The sequence below is a fragment of the Schistocerca cancellata genome, chromosome 4 (genome assembly GCF_023864275.1).
Source record: "Schistocerca cancellata isolate TAMUIC-IGC-003103 chromosome 4, iqSchCanc2.1, whole genome shotgun sequence".
Taxonomy (NCBI): domain Eukaryota; kingdom Metazoa; phylum Arthropoda; class Insecta; order Orthoptera; family Acrididae; genus Schistocerca; species Schistocerca cancellata.
Window position 1 is genome coordinate 94493862 of NC_064629.1, and position 19000 is coordinate 94512861.

General features: G+C 45.7%; 1 protein-coding gene across 1 annotated transcript in view; it reads left to right on the top strand.

The window, feature by feature from the left end:
- LOC126184911 (protein C12orf4 homolog) overlaps nucleotides 1–19000 on the top strand; it is a 141096-nt gene that overhangs the window by 99797 nt on the left and 22299 nt on the right. The window lies entirely within an intron of this gene.

Genomic DNA, 19000 nt, shown 5'->3' on the forward strand with positions numbered 1-19000 from the left:
GCATTTGTCTGCAACAGTCTGTATGAGTTCTACATTTGTCTGTACCAGTCTGTTGTCAAGTTTCAGTCTGCACCCAATAAGATTACCATATTCCTGTACATAGTCATGAAGATAAATGTGTAGACACTTTTGTCAAGTATCAGAGATATATGTGAGAATAAGGTTAATGTACCAGTACCAAAGGAACTTCAGATTGTCAATTGTAAATAGCATCCAGAACCAAGTTAAGTAATTTTTATGCTTGTTATTATTTTAATAAATGTGTGTGAAAATTAAGCAAGTTCTGTTTAAAGTTGGTCACTTTCAATCTGCTACTCTAAGCGTGCAAGTGGCATTTCTTTCGTCTGACCTAACGGCGGAAGATAAACACGCCACGATAAGACCACGAGACATATTGTTGACACTCGCCTACTTCGGTAGAGCGACAAGTCAAATAATCTGATGGTGTGTGTACTGAAGGTCTTACAGTACGCACACCACACCTTCATACAGGGGAATGGTATCCCAGAGGGGTTCATGATATGTGTGACCTCAATGGCCTCACAGAAATTATGGGATGTACGAGGGTAATCCTAAAAGTAAGGTCTCCTATTTTTTTTATAAGTACGTAGACCTGTTTATTTCTACAATGGTTTACATAAGTCTACAGCTTGAACAGTCAGCTATATTTGACATAATCACCATTTCTGTCAATGCATTTTTGTAGACGCTGTGGCAGTTTTGGTATGCCCATGTCATACCAGCTCGCCGCCATGCTGTTCAGAAAGTTATGAACCTCTTCTTTCACCTCGTTGTTGGAGCTGAATCGCTTTCTGGCCAAATGTTCGTTTAACCTAGGGAACAGGTGATAGTCACTGGGCGCCAAGTCAGGACTAAAGGGTGGGTGGGTGATTATGTTCCACTGAAACTGTTGCAGGAGAGCAACAGTTTGCTGAGTGATGTGTGGGCGAGTGTTGTCATGGAGAATGTGTATGCCCTTGTTCAACATTCCTCTTCTCTGGTCCTAAATTGGCCATTTGAGTTTTTTCCGAGTTTCACAGTACCTGTCAGCATTAATTGTGGTCCCAGCGATTCAGCTCTGATGACGAGGTGAAAGAAGAGGTTCATAACTTTCTAAACAGCATGACGGCTAGCTGGTATGACATGGGCATACCAAAACTGCCACAGCATCTACAAAAATGCATCGACAGAAATCGAGACTGTCAAAAAATAGCTAAATGTTCAAGCTGTAAATTGATGTAAACCATTCTAGAAATAAACAGATCTATGTACTTATAAAAAAAAAAATAGGAGGCCTTACTTTTTGGATTACCCTCGTATTATTTGATTATCCCTAAATCTTGACAGCTTTTGTGTTTACTGTAGGTCTTAATCGAAGAGTGTTGCTTAACACCAGCTGCAGAGTGCCATTAGGAAGGTGGAGTCATGGCCTTTCAATCATGGCTTCTGATTTTCCACAGTGGAACTGTTATGCAGAACTATTCATCCACGTCCAGAACTTCATCTTCATAATGAACTGTTCAGTGAGGTGAAATCATGTCACTTACTGATCAGTTGACAAAGGAAGCTATCAAAAGGAAGTTTCAGAGTGAGGATGCTGAGGTTTGACTTAGAGATGATACTGCAACTTAAACATTTGGAGGCTTGGGACACTTGGTCACTGTGGGAAAGCTAAGAGCAATAAAAATGCTATGACGACTTGGCAGTCTTCTCTTCACCTTTCCTGTGCTGTCTGACCTAAGTTCTCTTCTGCATGCAAGAGGACCCGCACATTGGTTGAAGATTGTCATCTTTTTCTTGTCATTTCTTTTTATCATTATGTGGCATGAGAATTCTGTTAGTCTTCTGCAGTAACTGGAGCTGATGGTCAGGTGTGGAAATTGACCTCCCACTGCAGAACTAGCTGCCTCTGGTTGCTTGTGGCCAGAGGATCTCCCTCACTTCAATGCATTTTATTACATTTCTATAGTAATTTTGCCTGGACTTTACCTCTTATTTGGTTCTACACCTCAGATGAATCCACCAAAGATGGAACTGGCTGCTTAGTGGCACGTGAACAGTGGACTGGCCAGACTCATGTCCTATTAGAAATTTTTATCCATTTATATTCATTCTTGCTGTTCAGGGTGTATACAGCCCGGGACAACCGGGAGATCTGGGAAAAACCCAGGAATTTTTTCATCTGGGAGAAAACTGGGAAAAACCAGGGATACTATTTTTTTTTTTTTTTTTTTTTAAGAATTCCTGGAATTTTTCGTGGTTTCACTTTTCAGTTAAATTTTTGTGATTTTGATTGGTAAGAACCATACTCTAACAAAGGGTATTATTGTCTCCCACTTCTGCTGAATAATATTGTAGCAACAAAACATGAATGAGAGAGAGAAGTTTTATTTATTTATTTATTTATTTTAAGTTGGAAAGGAAATATGCCATATACAACAACAAAACACAGTGCTCATACAAGTGTCTGCCAACAGAAAAGTGTGTCAAAGGCTTTAGGAAGACAATGGAATGCTTCTGAACAAAAAATTGCCTCCGATGCTATTGTGCATGCACAGTTGATCGCGTATGAGTAGTACCATCTCTCACTTCTGGCTATAGATGTGTGGCTGGGCACCACTATGTCATATTGGCCCAGTTCAGAACTATCTTGCAGAACAATGAAGTTATTTTTGTCACTTTGCTAAAGAGATTTGACTTTTATTAATCTTCTGTGCTGAGGCAGTCAATTTATTTGAAACGAAGTGTTTAATTTCACACTGTTGGCCAGTTTCAACTGTTCGCTGCATTTCAGGTGCACATTTTCCATCTTCTAGATCGCATGGCATTATGCCATAATAAATAACCAAACATGAGATAATACAGTACTAGTACTCAAGAAAATTTACACCTGAATCTGGACATACGAATGTGCACTTTAAGCCAAATTATGCATTTTAATATGGTTCACGAAATTCCGATGAACTTGAAGTGTCCTCTGATGTTTTGTTTCTTTTGTGACATAGTGCAAGGTCTTCTAATGTTTTACACGTATGAACATACGGGCTTCCTGTGTCATCGTAGCTGTGCAAAAGTGGTGGTGCCTATTATCTGGCGCTCTCTGGCAACTACTGAAACGAATCAGTTTCTTACAGGTCACGGGAAAACATTGCGGATAGTGGTTTGAAAAGCGTTACTTTCAAAGTTAATTTCCTTTTACACAAGATGAACTAGGTGCGAGAATGTACGATGAATTTCTTAAATCACAGAGCATTTGGCTCTCAATTAAAAATCAACTCTTTGAGGATGACCATCTAGAAGAATTTCGAGCCCAGAAGATCAGACATTTACATCGTTATTAAAAATTTTACTGTCACATTTGTGTGATATATCTTAAAGTGTAACACGCACAAAAAGTATAAACATTATGTGTGGAAGCTTAGCTTCGCTTGCAGCTTATTAATCTTCAAAACTATGATTATATGTGAAACCTCTGTTTTTCTTGTAGCAACACTATGTATATTAATTGAAACCATCAAATTTTCTTATTTGTGTTTTCGCACTACTTAAGCGTGATCTTGCTATTGGCTGACTACATCACGTGTCATATGCTGTCCATCAGCTGGCGAGATCACATGACATGAGCTATTACTGGCTTACAAAAGTGCACCGCAATCTCGATTTCAATGCCTTGGAAAGTAACTTGTGGTGTTTGGTGGAATTCGAATTTATATCTTTGTAACATGAAAATATGCAGTGTACCTGTTGCTGCTGCACATCAGAGATCTTTCCAAAACATGTTCCCCCCCCTCCCCTGCTGAGTTTCATTTTCTGAAGTGCCGGGAAATTCTACGTTGGCATATAAAACCGTAAATGTTCAAAAGACTGATAAGTTTTACAGTGCCGAGGAAAAGTATACTCTCACATAACATGGGAAAATGTATTTTCGCGCGGGAGAAAGTGTATTTTCAACCGAGAAATCTGGGAAATTTTTTTTTTCTTTGTCCATGTATACACCCTGTGGATTTTTCCACCACCTGGCTGAGCTGTGGCAGCTTTTAAGCACATACCCTGCATTCTGTATTGCCATCCAAGAAACATGGTTTTCAGTAACTCAGACACATGCCCTTCATGGCTACTGTGGTTATTTTAAGAATCATACTGACTACAAGGGGTTAACGGGTGGAGTTTGTACATATGTGCTGAACTGTATATACAGTAACCTTATGCCTCTTGATACACAATTGGAGCCTGTGGCTGTTCAGGTACAGGCACATCAGGATTCTATCATCAGAAATGTTAATCTCCCTCTTGATGATGATGATGTGTCTCAGGATGTACTGGCACAGCTCAGTCTTTGCCTCATGAACTGTGGTGCCCTCACACACTTCAGTGTGCCACATGGAACTTACTCGGCCATTGAGCTCTCCTTTTGGGGTCCTGGTCTTCTACTATCTATGCATCGGTGTGTCCATGATGACTTGCATGGTAGTGACCACTTCCCAATCTTCCTGTCCCGCCATCAGCATTGCTTCCCTGGACACACCCACCCACATGGGTTCTCCATTCCCCATAATGCCAACTGGGATGGGTTCACCTCTGCTGTCATCCTTAGCTTCCTATCACAAGACAGTATTGATGCGGCTATTCAGCATACAATGGCAGCCAACCAAGCTATCCCCTCTTCCCCCCCTGCGGGTTCGGGGGTTAGAATAGGCCCGCGGTATTCCTGCCTGTCGTACGAGGCGACTAAAAGGAGTCTCACATGTTTCGGCCTTATGTGATGGTCCCCTCTCGGGTTTGACCTCCATCTTTCTAAATTATTCCGAAGAGCGAGCCAATTGGGGAAGGGCGCCTTACGTGGTGCACTGTATCCGTCGTGCATTGAGACCTTTAGCCGGCTTTTTCGTCGTTGCAATGGTGTTCCGCTCGTTTTCCATCTCTTGGGCGAGGATACGTCCCTGGATGCGATTCCCACGCTGCACTCTGCAGTGTTTCTTTTAACTGCGACAACGGCCTTGGACAGTTTTGCACCTAAGATCCAGCACGGTAGCCAGTCCGTTGTGGTGGGGCCGCCATGTACCCTCTTGGTTGTAGCCCCCTGACAACACAGGGATCGCTCTACTGATGCCTGCGCCGTTCACTCCCCACGTATGCCAAGGAGTAGATGCCCGTCTCCCTGGGGCATCAGGACTCCCGGCAATGGACATCCTGCCAGGTGGCTATTGCTGCGGCTGGGTGGCGCCCGTGGGGAGGGCCCTTGGTCGGAGTAGGTGGCATCAGGGCGGATGACCCGCAATGAAGCGTGGTACATCATCTCTCGCTGGCGGCCAGCCGCCAGCAGTCTCTAAGCGTTCTCGGGCTCAATTTAATGCTGAAAAGTACAATCCGAAAACGTTCCCCTCTCTGGCCACGCCGTGGGAGGAGCGTAAGTCTCAGGATGGAGGTAATAGTTATTCGCCCCGATTCTTGGTTTGTACGAGAGCTGATGGGGAGTCTTTTCTCTCCACAAAGCCTCAGTTCTTCGTCGAGCATTTAGAGGACAAGTTTGGGGAGGTGGAGGGCTTGTCTAAAATGCGCTCTGGCTCAGTACTGATACAAACGGCATCCTCCGCCCAGTCACGCAGGTTACTTGCTTGTGACAAGTTGGGGGATGTTAACGTTACTATTACTCCACATAAGAGTTTAAATATGGTCCAGGGTGTTATTTTCCATAGGGACCTCCTTTTGCAGTCTGATGACGAGCTGCGCGCCAACTTAGAACGTAGAGGTGTTCATTTCGTCCGGCGCGTTCATCGGGGTCCGAGGGACAATCAGGTTGCTACCGGTGCCTTCATCTTGGCCTTCGAGGGTGATACGTTACCGGAAAAGGTCAAGGTGATGGTCTACCTATGTGACGTCAAGCCCTATATCCCTCCCCCGATGCGGTGCTTCAAGTGCTGGAAGTTCGGCCATATGTCTTCCCGCTGCACTTCCAGCCTCACATGTCGAGATTGCGGACGCCCATCTCATCCCGATACTCCATGTGCCCCGCCTCCCATCTGTGTCAACTGCGGGGAGCACCATTCACCTTGCTCGCCTGACTGCAAAGTCTTTCAGAAAGAGCGCAAAATTATGGAATATAAGACCCTGGACCGGCTGAGCTATACTGAGGCCAAAAGGAAATATGACAGACTCCATCCTGTGAGAATGACATCCTCTTATGCAGCTGCTACGACAACTGTGCTAGCCCCATCAGTTTCGAGACTTCCAGCCAGCTCGATAAGCAGTACGACTCCTCCTGCCCCCTTGCCTGTGGGGGGCTCTACCCAACCGGTTGCTCCTGCACCACCTACCTCAGGAGCAACCTCCTCCCACCCGTCGGGGACGTCCGTCCCCGCTTCTCAGCCGGAGAAGCGTCTAACTTCTTCGGCTACTCTCGCTCGTAAGAGTTCCCTTGGGACCCTCCCTTCCCAGGGTTCCACCAGCGGGAAGGATGACGGCCGCCAGTGGCATAAGTCCTCACCAGCGGCCGGGCGTAGGGCTTCACGATCCTCCTCTGTCCCGGAGACTGAATCGGTGAAGCCTTCCCAGCCGGTGCAACCCAAGGTTCAGCGAGAGAAGTCAAAGAGAAAGACCTCTAAGGCCAAAGAACTTGCGGTGGCGCCAACCCCACCGCACCTTTCGCGCTCTGCGTCTGAGGATGCAGTCGAGATTCTAGCGTCCGCTGAGGACCTTGATCTCGCTGGTCCCTCAGACGCCATGGATGCCTCTCGTACGGGTACTGAATCGGTGGCAGTGAGTGAACAAGCGGCGTAAATTGCCTTCCCAGTCCTTTCACGCCTTTCTCAGCCATGGACAATATCATCCTCCAGTGGAACTGCGGCGGTTTTTTCCACCATCTAGCTGAGCTCCAACAACTTATCAGCCGTCACCCTTTCTTCTGCATAGCTCTTCAGGAAACTTGGTTTCCAGCAATGCGAACCCCCGCCCTCCGTGGCTATCGGGGTTATTATAAGAACAGGGCAGCGTATGAAAGGGTGTCGGGTGGCGTCTGCCTCTATGTCCTTCACACTCTGCACAGCGAGTCTGTCCCTCTCCACACACCTTTAGAGGCTGTCGCTGTTCGGGTGTGGACGCCACAGGCTGTTACCGTCTGCAGTCTTTACCTTCCACCGGATGGTGATGTCTCGCAGCATGTCCTGGCTGCGCTGATAGCCCAATTGCCGCCACCTTTCTTGCTATTGGGCGACTTCAACGCCCATAACCCTCTGTGGGGTGGGTCAGTGGCAACAGGTCGAGGCGCCATCGTTGAGCATTTATTGTCGCAGCTCGATCTCTCGATTTTAAATGATGGTGCCTTCACACACTTCAGTGTGGCGCATGGCACATACTCCGCCATTGACCTTTCAATATGTAGCCCTAGCCTCTTACCGTCTCTCCAATGGAGTGTGCATGACGACCTGTGTGGTAGTGACCACTTTCCGATCTTTCTGTCACTACCACAGCGTCACTCTTCTGGGCGCCCTAGCAGATGGGCTATGAATAAGGCTGACTGGGACTTGTTCTCCTCCACTGCCGCTATTGAGCCTCTCTCTAGTGATGACATTGATGCGGTGGTTCAATCGGTCACCACCGGCATCGTTACTGCCGCCGAATCTGCCATTCCCCGTTCTTCTGGGTCCCCTCGGCGGAAGGCTGTGCCTTGGTGGTCGCCTGAAATCGCTGAAGCGATTAAAGATCGCCGGCGGGCGCTCCAGCGTCACAAGCGACATCCCTCCTTAGACCACCTTATCGCCTTCAAACGGCTGCGTGCGCGGGCCCGCCTCCTTATCCGCCAAGGCAAGAAGGAGTGCTGGGAGCGGTATGTGTCCACCATTGGCCTCCATGTCACTCCTTCGCAGGTCTGGACCAAGATTCGACGCGTCTACGGCTATCGGACCCCTGCCAGCGTCCCTGCGCTCTCACTGAATGGAGCAGTTTGTACTGACTCCGACGTCGTTGCAAACCGCTTAGCAGAGCATTTTGCTATGAGTTCCGCTTCTGCGAATTACCCCCAGGCCTTCCGCTCCATTAAAGAGCGGATGGACCGTCGGAGCCTTTCTTTTCGCACCGACGCTTCTGAACCCTACAACGCTCCATTCAATGAGTGGGAATTTCAGAGTGCCCTTGCTGCTTGCCCTGATACCGCTCCCGGGCCAGATCGCATCCACTGTCAGATGCTGAAACACCTTTCAGTGGACTGCAAGCGACGCCTCCTCGACCTTTACAACCGTCTCTGGGTCGAGGGCGAGTTTCCGTCGCAATGGCGGGAAAGTATTGTCATCCCCATTTTGAAACCTGGAAAGAACCCTCTGGAGGTGGACAGCTACCGTCCCATTAGTCTCACCAACGTTCTTTGCAAGTTGCTTGAACGGATGGTGAGCCGGCGCTTAAATTGGGTACTGGAGTCTCGGGGCCTTCTGGCTCCGTCTCAGGGTGGGTTCCGGAAAGGCCGCTCCGCCGCCGACAATCTGGTGAGCCTGGAGTCGGCCATCCGTACTGCCTTTGCCCGCCGTCAGCACCTGGTCGCTGTCTTTTTCGACATGCGGAAGGCGTACGATACGACATGGCGTCATCACATCCTTTCTACGCTTCATGGATGGGGTCTTCGGGGCCCTCTGCCGATCTTTATCCGCAATTTCCTGTCGTATCGTACCTTCCGCGTGCAAGTTGCAGCCTCCTATAGTTCCACCCACGTCCAGGAGAACGGTGTGCCACAGGGTTCTGTTTTAAGTGTCTGCCTGTTTTTAATAGCCATTAACGGGCTCGCTGCGGCCGTGGGAAATTCTGTCTCTGCTTCCCTGTATGCTGACGACTTCTGCCTTTATTACAGCTCTACTGGCATTGCAGCTGTTGAACGTCAGCTACAGGGCGCTATCCGTAAGGCGCAGTCTTGGGCTGTAGAGCATGGGTTTCAGTTTTCGGCAGCCAAGACCCGCGTTATGCATTTCTGCCGGCGCCGAACAGTCCATCCTGGGCCGCGGCTTTATCTTGGCGACGAACTCCTTGCTGTGGTGGAAACCCACAGGTTTTTGGGGGTGGTTTTCGATGCCCGGTTGACTTGGCTGCCTCATATCCGGCAGCTTAAACAGACGTGTTGGCGGCATCTAAACGCTCTGAGATGCTTGAGCCACACCCACTGGGGCGCCGACCGCTCTACCCTGTTGCGGCTCTACCAGGCGTTAATCCAGTCTCGCCTGGATTATGGGTGCCTAGCTTATGGCTCAGCATCCCCATCTGCGTTGCGGGTGCTGGACCCAATTCTCCACAGCGGGATACGCCTTGCCACTGGTGCTTTCCGCACCAGCCCTGTGGACAGTGTACTAGTGGAGGCAGGTGTACCTCCACTGCGGTTCCGGCGCCAACGTTTGCTGGCCGCTTATGCGGCCCATGTTCTAAGCTTGCCCGGGCATCCAAATTATCGTGTCCTGTTCCCGCAGTCAGTCGTCCATCTGCCAGACCGTCGGCCCCGGTCGGGTTGTCCGATCGCCGTACGCGTCAAGGAGCTTCTCTGTGGGCTTGGGTTTTTCCCTGTTCCACCTCCTTTCCGGGCGCCTCTGCGTACACCCCCGTGGTGTGTTCCTCGCCCTTGCCTTCGGCTCGACTTGACACAGGGCTCGAAGGACTCGGTCCCTCCAGAGGCCTTCCGCTGCCGCTTTTATTCCATCCTGGCCACGTATCAGGGCTCTGGAATTGTTTACACCGACGGTTCGATGGTTGCTGGTCGTGTCGGGTATGCGCTAACTCTAGGGGACCATTCCGAACAACGGTCCTTGGCGGCTGGCTGCAGCGTTTACACTGCTGAGCTAGTCGCCATCTTTAGAGCCCTAGAGTATATCCGCTCCTGCTCAGGTGAGTCCTTCGTTATCTGTAGCGATTCCCTGAGCGGTTTACGAGCTCTCGACCAGTGTTTTCCTCGTTCTCGTCTGGTGATGGCTATCCATGAGTCCCTGCATACTCTTGCGCGTTGCGGCCGCTCTGTGGTCTTTGTGTGGACCCCCGGTCATGTCGGTATCCCGGGCAATGAACATGTTGACCGCCTGGCGAAAGAGGCCACGAGTAAACCATCTCTGGATGTTGGCCTCCCAGAGGCTGATTTGCGGGCGGTCCTCCGCCGAAAAGTTTTTGCGCTTTGGGACGCTGAATGGCGCGATCGGATTACACCCAATAAACTCCGTGCCATTAAGGAGACGACGACTGTGTGGCGGTCCTCCATGCGAGCCAACCGCAGGGACTCAGTCGTCCTTTGTCGGCTCCGCATTGGCCACTCCCGGCTAACACACAGTTATTTACTGCGCCGGGAGGACCCTCCTGTATGTCGCTGCGGGGCGGCTTTGACGGTGGCCCACATTCTGTTGGCCTGCCCCCTTTTAGCTGTGGTCAGGCAGACATTTGCGCTGCCTGATACGCTCCCTGCCGTTTTATCCGATGACCCTGTTATGGCTGCCTTAGTTTTACGTTTTATTAGGGCAGGGAGTTTTTATTCTTTCATCTGAGTGTTTATGTTTTATTTTTTGTTTTGATTCTGGCCTTTGGCCTATGATTTTAAACTGATCTTTTAATGTGTTTCTAAGTGGTTGGCTTTTCCTTTTTTATTTCTATGGTCGGCCAACCACTGTCACACTCTGTGTGGTTTTAGTTCGTTTTGTCTTGTCCTTGTCTCCGTTTCTCTTGTTCTGTATCGTCTGTGATCTATTCTGTTCCTCGTTTTTATTCTCTGTGGATGTTCTTTGTCTTTGGAAAAAGGGACCGATGACCGTAGCAGTCTGGTCCCTTTCATCCCCCAAACCAACCAACCTATCCCCTCTTCGTCAGGATCCCCCTGTCGTAAGACAGTATCCTGATGGATCACAGAGATTGATGTGGCCGTTAGAGATTGTAGGTGGGCTTTCCTAACAGCATAAGCGCACCCTTCACTGGAGCACCTCATTGCCTGTAAATGGCTCTGTGGCTTGCATATGCTACCTCTTAAAACAATGAAAGCAAGAATCCTGGGAACGATAAGTTTCCACCATTGGATCATGTACCTCACCCTCATAGGTATGGGCAAAGATCAGATGACTCTATGACTTCCAGTCCACTGCAGGTGTACAAAGTATTTCCTTAGACAGTGCCATTTATACATATCCAGATGCTATGGCTGAACATTTTGCTGAGCATTATGCTCATACTTCAGCCTCAGACCTACTAGCCCGTCTTTCGGCTCATAAAACAGTGGGTGGAGTGAATGCACTTATCCTTTTACTACATGCCACTTGGAGCCATATAGCACTCCACTCAGTGAATGGTAACTCTTCAGTGCCCTAGTCCGTTGCCCTGATATGGCCTCAGGACCAGACTGCATTCCCAACCAAATACTCAAACTTCTGTCAGTAGATTGTCAACATCACATTCTCATCCTTACCCTCTTTAATTGGATCTGGAACAAGGACAATAGTTCAGATTCTGAAGCTGGGTAAGAACCACCTGGAGACTGACAGTAATCACTAATCAGCCTTACCATTTTTCCCCTATAAGTTGGTCAAATGCGTGATGAGCAAATGGCTGTATTAGCTCCTCGAGTCTCAGCGTCTTTCGGCTGCATCTCAGGGCAGTTTTCGCAAAGGCTGCTCCACTGCTCACAATTTGGTTCACCTGGAGTCTGCCATCCAGACATCCTTTGCATATCGTCAGCACCTCATCCTGTCTTTTTTAACCTACAGAAGGCTTTTGACGTGACATGGTGTCACATCATCCTTACTATGTTATATGAGTGGGGTCTTCAGGCTCCACTCCCAAGTTTTTGCCAGGAACTTCATGTCACACTGTACGTTCTCGGTTCAAGCAGGTGCTTCACTCAGTAACCCCCATATCCAAAGAACATGGTCCTGTAGGGCACTGTGCTGTGCATCCCCCTCTTTCTGGTGGTCATCCATGGTCTAGCGGTGGCTGGGGGCTCTTCGGTATTGCTCTCCTTACATGCTAACGAGTTTTGATTGTATTACTGCTCATCTAGTATGGTTGTTGCTGTTCATCGCCTACAGGGCGGCATATGAAAGACACAGTCATGGGCTCTCACCCATGGCTTTTGGTTTTCAGCCATCAAGACCCGTGTCGTGTACTTCTGTCACCATCATACATCATACTGCCCCCCCCCCCCCCCTCCCACACACACCTCTATCTAGATGATCAATTATTTCTTGTAGTTGAGACACACAACTTTCTGGGTCTAGTCTTTGATTACCAGCTGATGTGGCTTCCCCACCTTCACCAGTTACATGAAAGTGCTGGTGATGTCATAGTAATACTAACTGGGGTGAAGATCACTCCACCATTTTGCATCTCTACAAAGCACTGATTTAGTCCCATCTTGACTATGGGAGTGTTGTGTATGGTTCTGCATCACCCTCAGCTTTGGGGATACGTCGCATCTGCCCCCGTGACTTGTGCCTCGACCTCAGATTTGCCTTAAAATCTCCTTTGGTCCAAAAGATTTCATTGACCCCACAATTTTTCACTGCCTGTTCTTGGCTGTCCTTGAGGAGTATCCAGACTAGGAAGTGGTATTTACAGATGGCTGAACAGCTGACAGACGAACAGGTTTTGTATACGCATATGTTCAGTGCAGTGAACTCCACTCTCTGCCAAATGGCTGCAGTGTCTTCACTGCTGAACTGATGGCTATTAAATTAGCCCTTAGCCATGTTTGTTCGTGCACTGACAAGAGTATCTTAATCTGTAGTGACTCCCTTAGCAGCCTTCAGGCTCATAGACCAGTGCTACGCATCTCACCCATTGGTTATGGCTATCCAGGATCTTGGCTCTTACCTCCATGAAGCTGGGCAGCCAGTCGTTTTCATTAGAACTTGCGGTCATGTTGGGATTTCAGGAAATGAATGAGTTGACTGGTTGGCCAAGCTGGCCACCAGGATGTGAATTCTGGAAGTGGGGGTCCTGGAACTTGACCTTCGATTGTTTATATGCCATTAAGTTCTGGAAGTCTGGAATTTAAGTTGGTCTGCCCTGACCTCCCAAATCAAACCGAGGACAATTAAGGAAACCACAACCATGTGGTAGTCTTCCATGTGTGCTTCTGACAGGGAATCCTTTGTGCTCTGTTGACTCTGTATTGGCCACACTTGGCTGACCCGTGGCCACATCCTCAGACATGAGGATCCTCCGCACTGCCGATGTGGAGCTCTACTGATGGTGGCCCACTTACTCACAGACTGCCCTGTAATTTGGCTACTTTGAAGTGGCATCATAATCTTCATGACATGCTATCTGGTGCTACCAAACAATGCCCACTTGACTGACCTGATGTTATGTTTGGCTCGTGAAGGTGGCTTCTATTCATCCTTGTAGGCTAGGGCTTTCTGGTCTCATTGCTCATTAACCACCTTAGGAATTGGTGGTGTAGCCCTCTCTGCTCCTCCCCCGCCCCCCCCCCCCCCTACCCGTGTCCCTTGGGGGCTCTTGTTGGCCCTTGTTGGGTGGCCTAGCCTGGCCTCTGTGCTTTCCACCTTTATATTCTTTTTCATTTCTTGGTTTTAATGCCTTGTCTTGGCTGATATTTTAATGACTTGTCTGTTCTGTCTTTTTTTCTGGGCTTTATCTCAGTTTTCATTGTGTTAGTTACACTTAATCTTTCCAATATTTGTCTTTCACCTTCTTCCTTTGATGAGTACTCCTGGTTTGCCACTTAATGGATGAAGGGACTGATGACTGTGCAGTTTGGTCCCTTTCTCCACAAACAAACCAACCAACCAACCAAATCCAACTGGTGCTCTACAAAAGTAAAATGTAGAGATAAACAAAGGAAACTCCAGGTTAGAATATCAAGAATAGTAGGAAAATGATGGGTGGCTACTTACTATAAAGATGACCCATTGAGTTGCAGACAGGCACAAAGAAAAGACTGCCAAAAGTTATTATGTCTAACAGTGTACTTGTCTGCATCTCCATGGGTCATATTTACATTGAGTAGCAATCTATCCTTTTCCTAATATTGTTAAAGTAAAACGTAGGAATATTGTCCACCTTTAATTTTTGTTTCACCACAAAGAGGAGTGATATCCATATTAGTACCAGTGGTGGTGAAGAAATATATTAAATCAAAAGCAATCAGTGAGGCCAACTCAAATGTAGTCCTGGAATCCCTTTTATTTTCTATGTGGAATTTCAATCCAAACTAGCTCGCCATTTAACTATAGTTACTGCAGATCTGTCAATCACAATATTATATGTATTGACTGGAAAAGAGCACAGGTTGCTATGACAAGTCTAATAAAATTTCTTAAATTCATCACTAAATTTCCTAAGTTGATCTTTATTTTTACTTGAGCCACCAAATTCTTGTGCAATTCAAACAATTGTTTTTCCAGATCTTCTTCCACCAAATCATGAAATTTTAGTTTGAAGGCATGTTAGAAGCTTTCTTTGTTTTCTTCAAGTTACATTAGATTGATAGTATTCCTCTTTAGTATGAGGAGTTCATACCCTTCTTCCCGTGCATTAATCTCAGTCCTTGCTATTAGTAGTCGATGGTCACTGCCAGTGTTGAATTTCTTTAAAACAGAGACATTTATAATGAAAGGAGGAGAATTCAACAGTATAAAATCTGTCTCATTTTTAATATTGTCATTGAGGCTTCTCCATTTCCAGTTGGGATGCTTTTTGAAAACCTGTTCATTATTGACATTTTAGTAAATTATGTAAATTGCACTAGCTCTCACCTTTCACTTTTTTTTCCTTCAAACTCATAATTACCAACTACTGTTTCACTCTGTTTGTGTGTTACTGTCTTAATGTTAAAATCTGCAGTAATTAATTTAAATTGACAATCCCTTTTACATCGACATCTACATATACATACATACATACATACATACATACATCACAAGCCACCATATGGTACATGATGGAGGGTAACTTGTACCATTACTAGTCATTTCCTTTCCTGTTCCATATGCAAATATAGCAGTAGAAAAAGGCTGTATATGTACCTCTGTACAAGATACAGTTTCTCTTATCTTGGCCGGCCGGTGTGGCCGAACGGTTCTAGGCACTTCAGTCTGGAATCGCGCGACCGCTATGGTCACAGGTTCGAATCCTGCCTCGGGCATGGATGTGTGTGATGTCCTTAGATTAGTTAGGTTTATATAGTTCTAAGTTCTAGGGCACTGATGACCTTGGATGTTAAGTCCCATAGTGCTCAGAACCATTTCTTCTCTTATCTTTGTGATCAGTATGGCAAATATAAATTGGTAGCAATAGACTGTTTCTGCAGTCATGGCAGCAATAGAATCTTTCTTTAATCAGCTTCAAATGCCAGTTCTCCAGATTTTGTCAACAGTGGTTCACAAAAAGTAGTAGTCTCCCTTCAGAGATTCCTGTTTGAGTTCATGAAGCATCTCTGTAATACTTGCATGATGATCAAACCTACTGGTGACAAATATAACAGCACATCTCAGAATCGCCTCAAAGTCTTCCTTTAATCCAACTTGGTGGGGATTCGAAATACTCAAGAATGTGTCACACTAGTGTTCTGTATGCAGTCCCCATTATAGATAAGCCACACTTTGCAAAACTTCTCCCAAGAAATCTAAGTTGACCATTCACTTTCCCTACTACTGTCCTCACATGCTTGCTCCATTTCATATCACTTTGCAACATTACACGTGGATATTTAATCGACATGACTGTGTCAAGCAGTGTATTACTAATGTTGTATATGAAAATTACAGGAGTGTATTTCCTACTCATCTGCATTAACCTAACATTTTCCTACATTTAGCAAACTGCCATTCATTACACAAACTAGCCATTTTGTCTAAGTCATCTTGTATCCTTCCACAGTCACTCAACAATGATACCTTTGCATACACCACAGATTGCTGCTCACCCTGCCCATCAGATGTATACAGAGAATAAGAGCAGTCACACAACGCTTCCATGGAGCACACCTGACGACACTCTTGCCTGTGATGAACAATAGCCATCGACACCGCTATACTGGATTCTATTACTTACAAAGTCTCTCAGCCCCTTGCATATTTGGGAACCGAATCATTATGCTCAGACCTTGACAATCTGCAATGGAGCACTGTGTCCAACATTTTCCAAAAATGTAGGAATATGGAATCTGCCTGCTGCCCTTCATCCAGGGTTCACAGGAGATCATGCAGGAAAAGTGCAAGCTGAGTTTTGCAGGAGCACTTTTTTCTAAATCTGTACCAATTTGTGAATGGAAGCTTTTGCAACTCAAAGAAATTTATTATATTTGCACTCGGAATATGTTCAAGAATTCTGCAGCAGACCGATGTTACAGACTTTGCTCTGTAATTTTGTTTGTCTGTTCTTTTATCCTGCACTTTTGTGCAGCTGCTTGGAGAGAACACTCTATAAAAGTGGATTGGGATCCCATCTAGAGCTGGTGACTTAGGTGTTTTCAACTCATTCAGTTGCTTCTCTACACCAGGGGTGCCAGTTACTTTGCCCTCTGTAAAGGAGTCTGTATGTCAGTCAAGCAACAGTATGTTTGTTCAGTCCTACCACAAGAATGGTTTCTTAAACTCAAAATTTAAAACTTCAGCATTCCATTAGCTGTCTTCTATCGCCTCACTAGACTGGTCAGTGATCGACTGGAGAGAAAGCTTTGACAAGTTTAGCAATTTTATGTAGAAGCGGAATTTTCTCTGGTTGTCTGTAAGATCTTTCGCTAAAGTACGATGGTGGAAGTTGTATGCTTTGTGCATTGATCTTTTTACAGACACATGAATTTCTCCTAACTTTTGCCTGTCGACATTTGCGCATTCTTTTTTGACTCGTGAGTGCAACAGTCTCTGCTTCATCAGCATTTTCCAAATTTTGTTGCAAACCGCAGTTGGGTCTTCTCCATAGTTAATCCACTTATTCCTTGCATACTTCTCCAGAGTGCAATTTACAGTCAGTTTAAACTTTGCATATAATTCCTCAACATCCATCATACTGGAAATACATGATGTGCATTCATTGCCTAAGTGAGATGCTGACAACTGCTTATCTTCCCTGTCTAGAAAAAATACTCTCCTATTATCCTTCTTGATGGATTTATTAGCTTTAGTAACTATTGTCACTATGATATCATGATCACTAATTCTTGCCTCTATACTGACACTATTCATAAGATCAGCCCTGTTTGTAACTGCAAGGTCTGAAATATTTCCATTGAATGTGGGCTGTATAACTAGCTGCTCAAGACAGTTTTAGGTGAAAAGTATGTTCAAAACTGCTTCGCAAAACTCTGTCCATATCACCTGCACTGACTCCATAGATGTCACAGTCTATACACGATACGTTAAAATTGTCTCCAACTACACTGAGGTGACAAAAGGTGTGGGATACCTCGTAATATCGTGTTGGACCTTCTTTTGCCTGCTGCAGGGCAGCAACTTAATGTGGCATGGATGCAACAAGTTGTTGGAAGTTCCTTGCAGAAATATTGAGCCAAGCTGCCTCTATAGCCATCCATAATTGTGAAAGTGTTGCCAGTGGAGGGTGTTGTACAAGAACTGACCTGGATTGTCTCCCATAAATTGTTTGATGATGAAATTTATGTTGGATGATCTGGGTGGCCAAATCAGTTGGTCTAATAGTCCAGAATGTTCTTCAAAGCAGTCATGATTAATTGTTGGCCAGTGACGTGACATTCCAACCAATGTGGTCACGGGCCCAGGAGAGGCGCTGTAGGTGACGTCATGCTGTTGGTGTAGGCATTTGATTTGGTTGTCTGCTGCAGTAGCCCATTAACACCAAATTTTGCCACACTGCCCTAACAGGTACATTTATTGTATGTTCCACATTGATTTTTGCAGTTACTTCACACAGTGTTGCTTGTCTGTTAGCATTGACAGCTCTACGCAAATGCCGCTGCTCTGTCATTAAGTGAAGGCCAAGAGAAATTCTTAAATTTAGTGTTTTTGGCACACTCTTGATGCTGTGGCTCTCAGAATATTGAATACCCTAACAATTTCCGAAATATAATTTCCCATGCATCTAGCTCCAACTACCATTCTGCATTCAAAGTCGTGTGGCTACAGACACGTCAGAAATCTTTACACGTGAATCACCTAAGGGCAAATGACAGCCCCACCAATGCACTGCCCTTTTATACTTTGCGTATGCGATACTGTTGTCATCTGTATTTTATTATTATTATTATTATTATTATTATTTTGATGGGTGTGGCTGGGGGTGGGGTGGGGTGTGTGTGTGGGGGAGGCAGAGGGCACTGTGATTAGATGTGGGAGGAAACCTAGCAAGCACTATCCTTGTTTACAGCCCAGCTTCCATAAACATGTTTGATACTTTTTGTGAATGCTCTGACTGAAGCATTGATCCTAAAACATGCTATAACCACTTGATCAACAATGGCTGTGTGGCTGAAGTGCTGCTACCATTTGGATCCAGTACAAGAAATGTGGGAAACTTCTTAGTCCATTGTTACTAGCATTGATATGCAGCTAACACTGCAGATCCAACATGTTGTAAGGGTCACCCAGCTTCCCATGGGATCAAAATTTTCTTATCATAAAAATTCATTAAAAAGATACAATTCAAAACAAATATGTCCTTAACTGCACGAGCAGAGTATACCAATCTGCACAAGAGATTACACTGATAAAAGTATTAATGAGGTTACCAGTCATATATCTGATGAGTAACAGCTTCCTAACTTCACAACAATGAACTGTATGCATGTTATACTACATAGCTAATTTAAGCAAGGTATTTTAACTAGTGAACCAAAAAAATTTTGGTACCAGTTACATATTTCTGATGGCTTTATTTTTTACAGATACAATGTAAAAATTAGCATTACTCAAAACTGGTTGTGAAATTAATAGAAAACATTTTCTGCTTTCATTGAGCTATTATGTCTTAAATGCAATTGATAAAAGCTATGGATCAGCAGTTAAAAAAATATTCAGTTACAACATAGATCTAACTGATGTTTTTTAATATTTTTTGAATACACGTC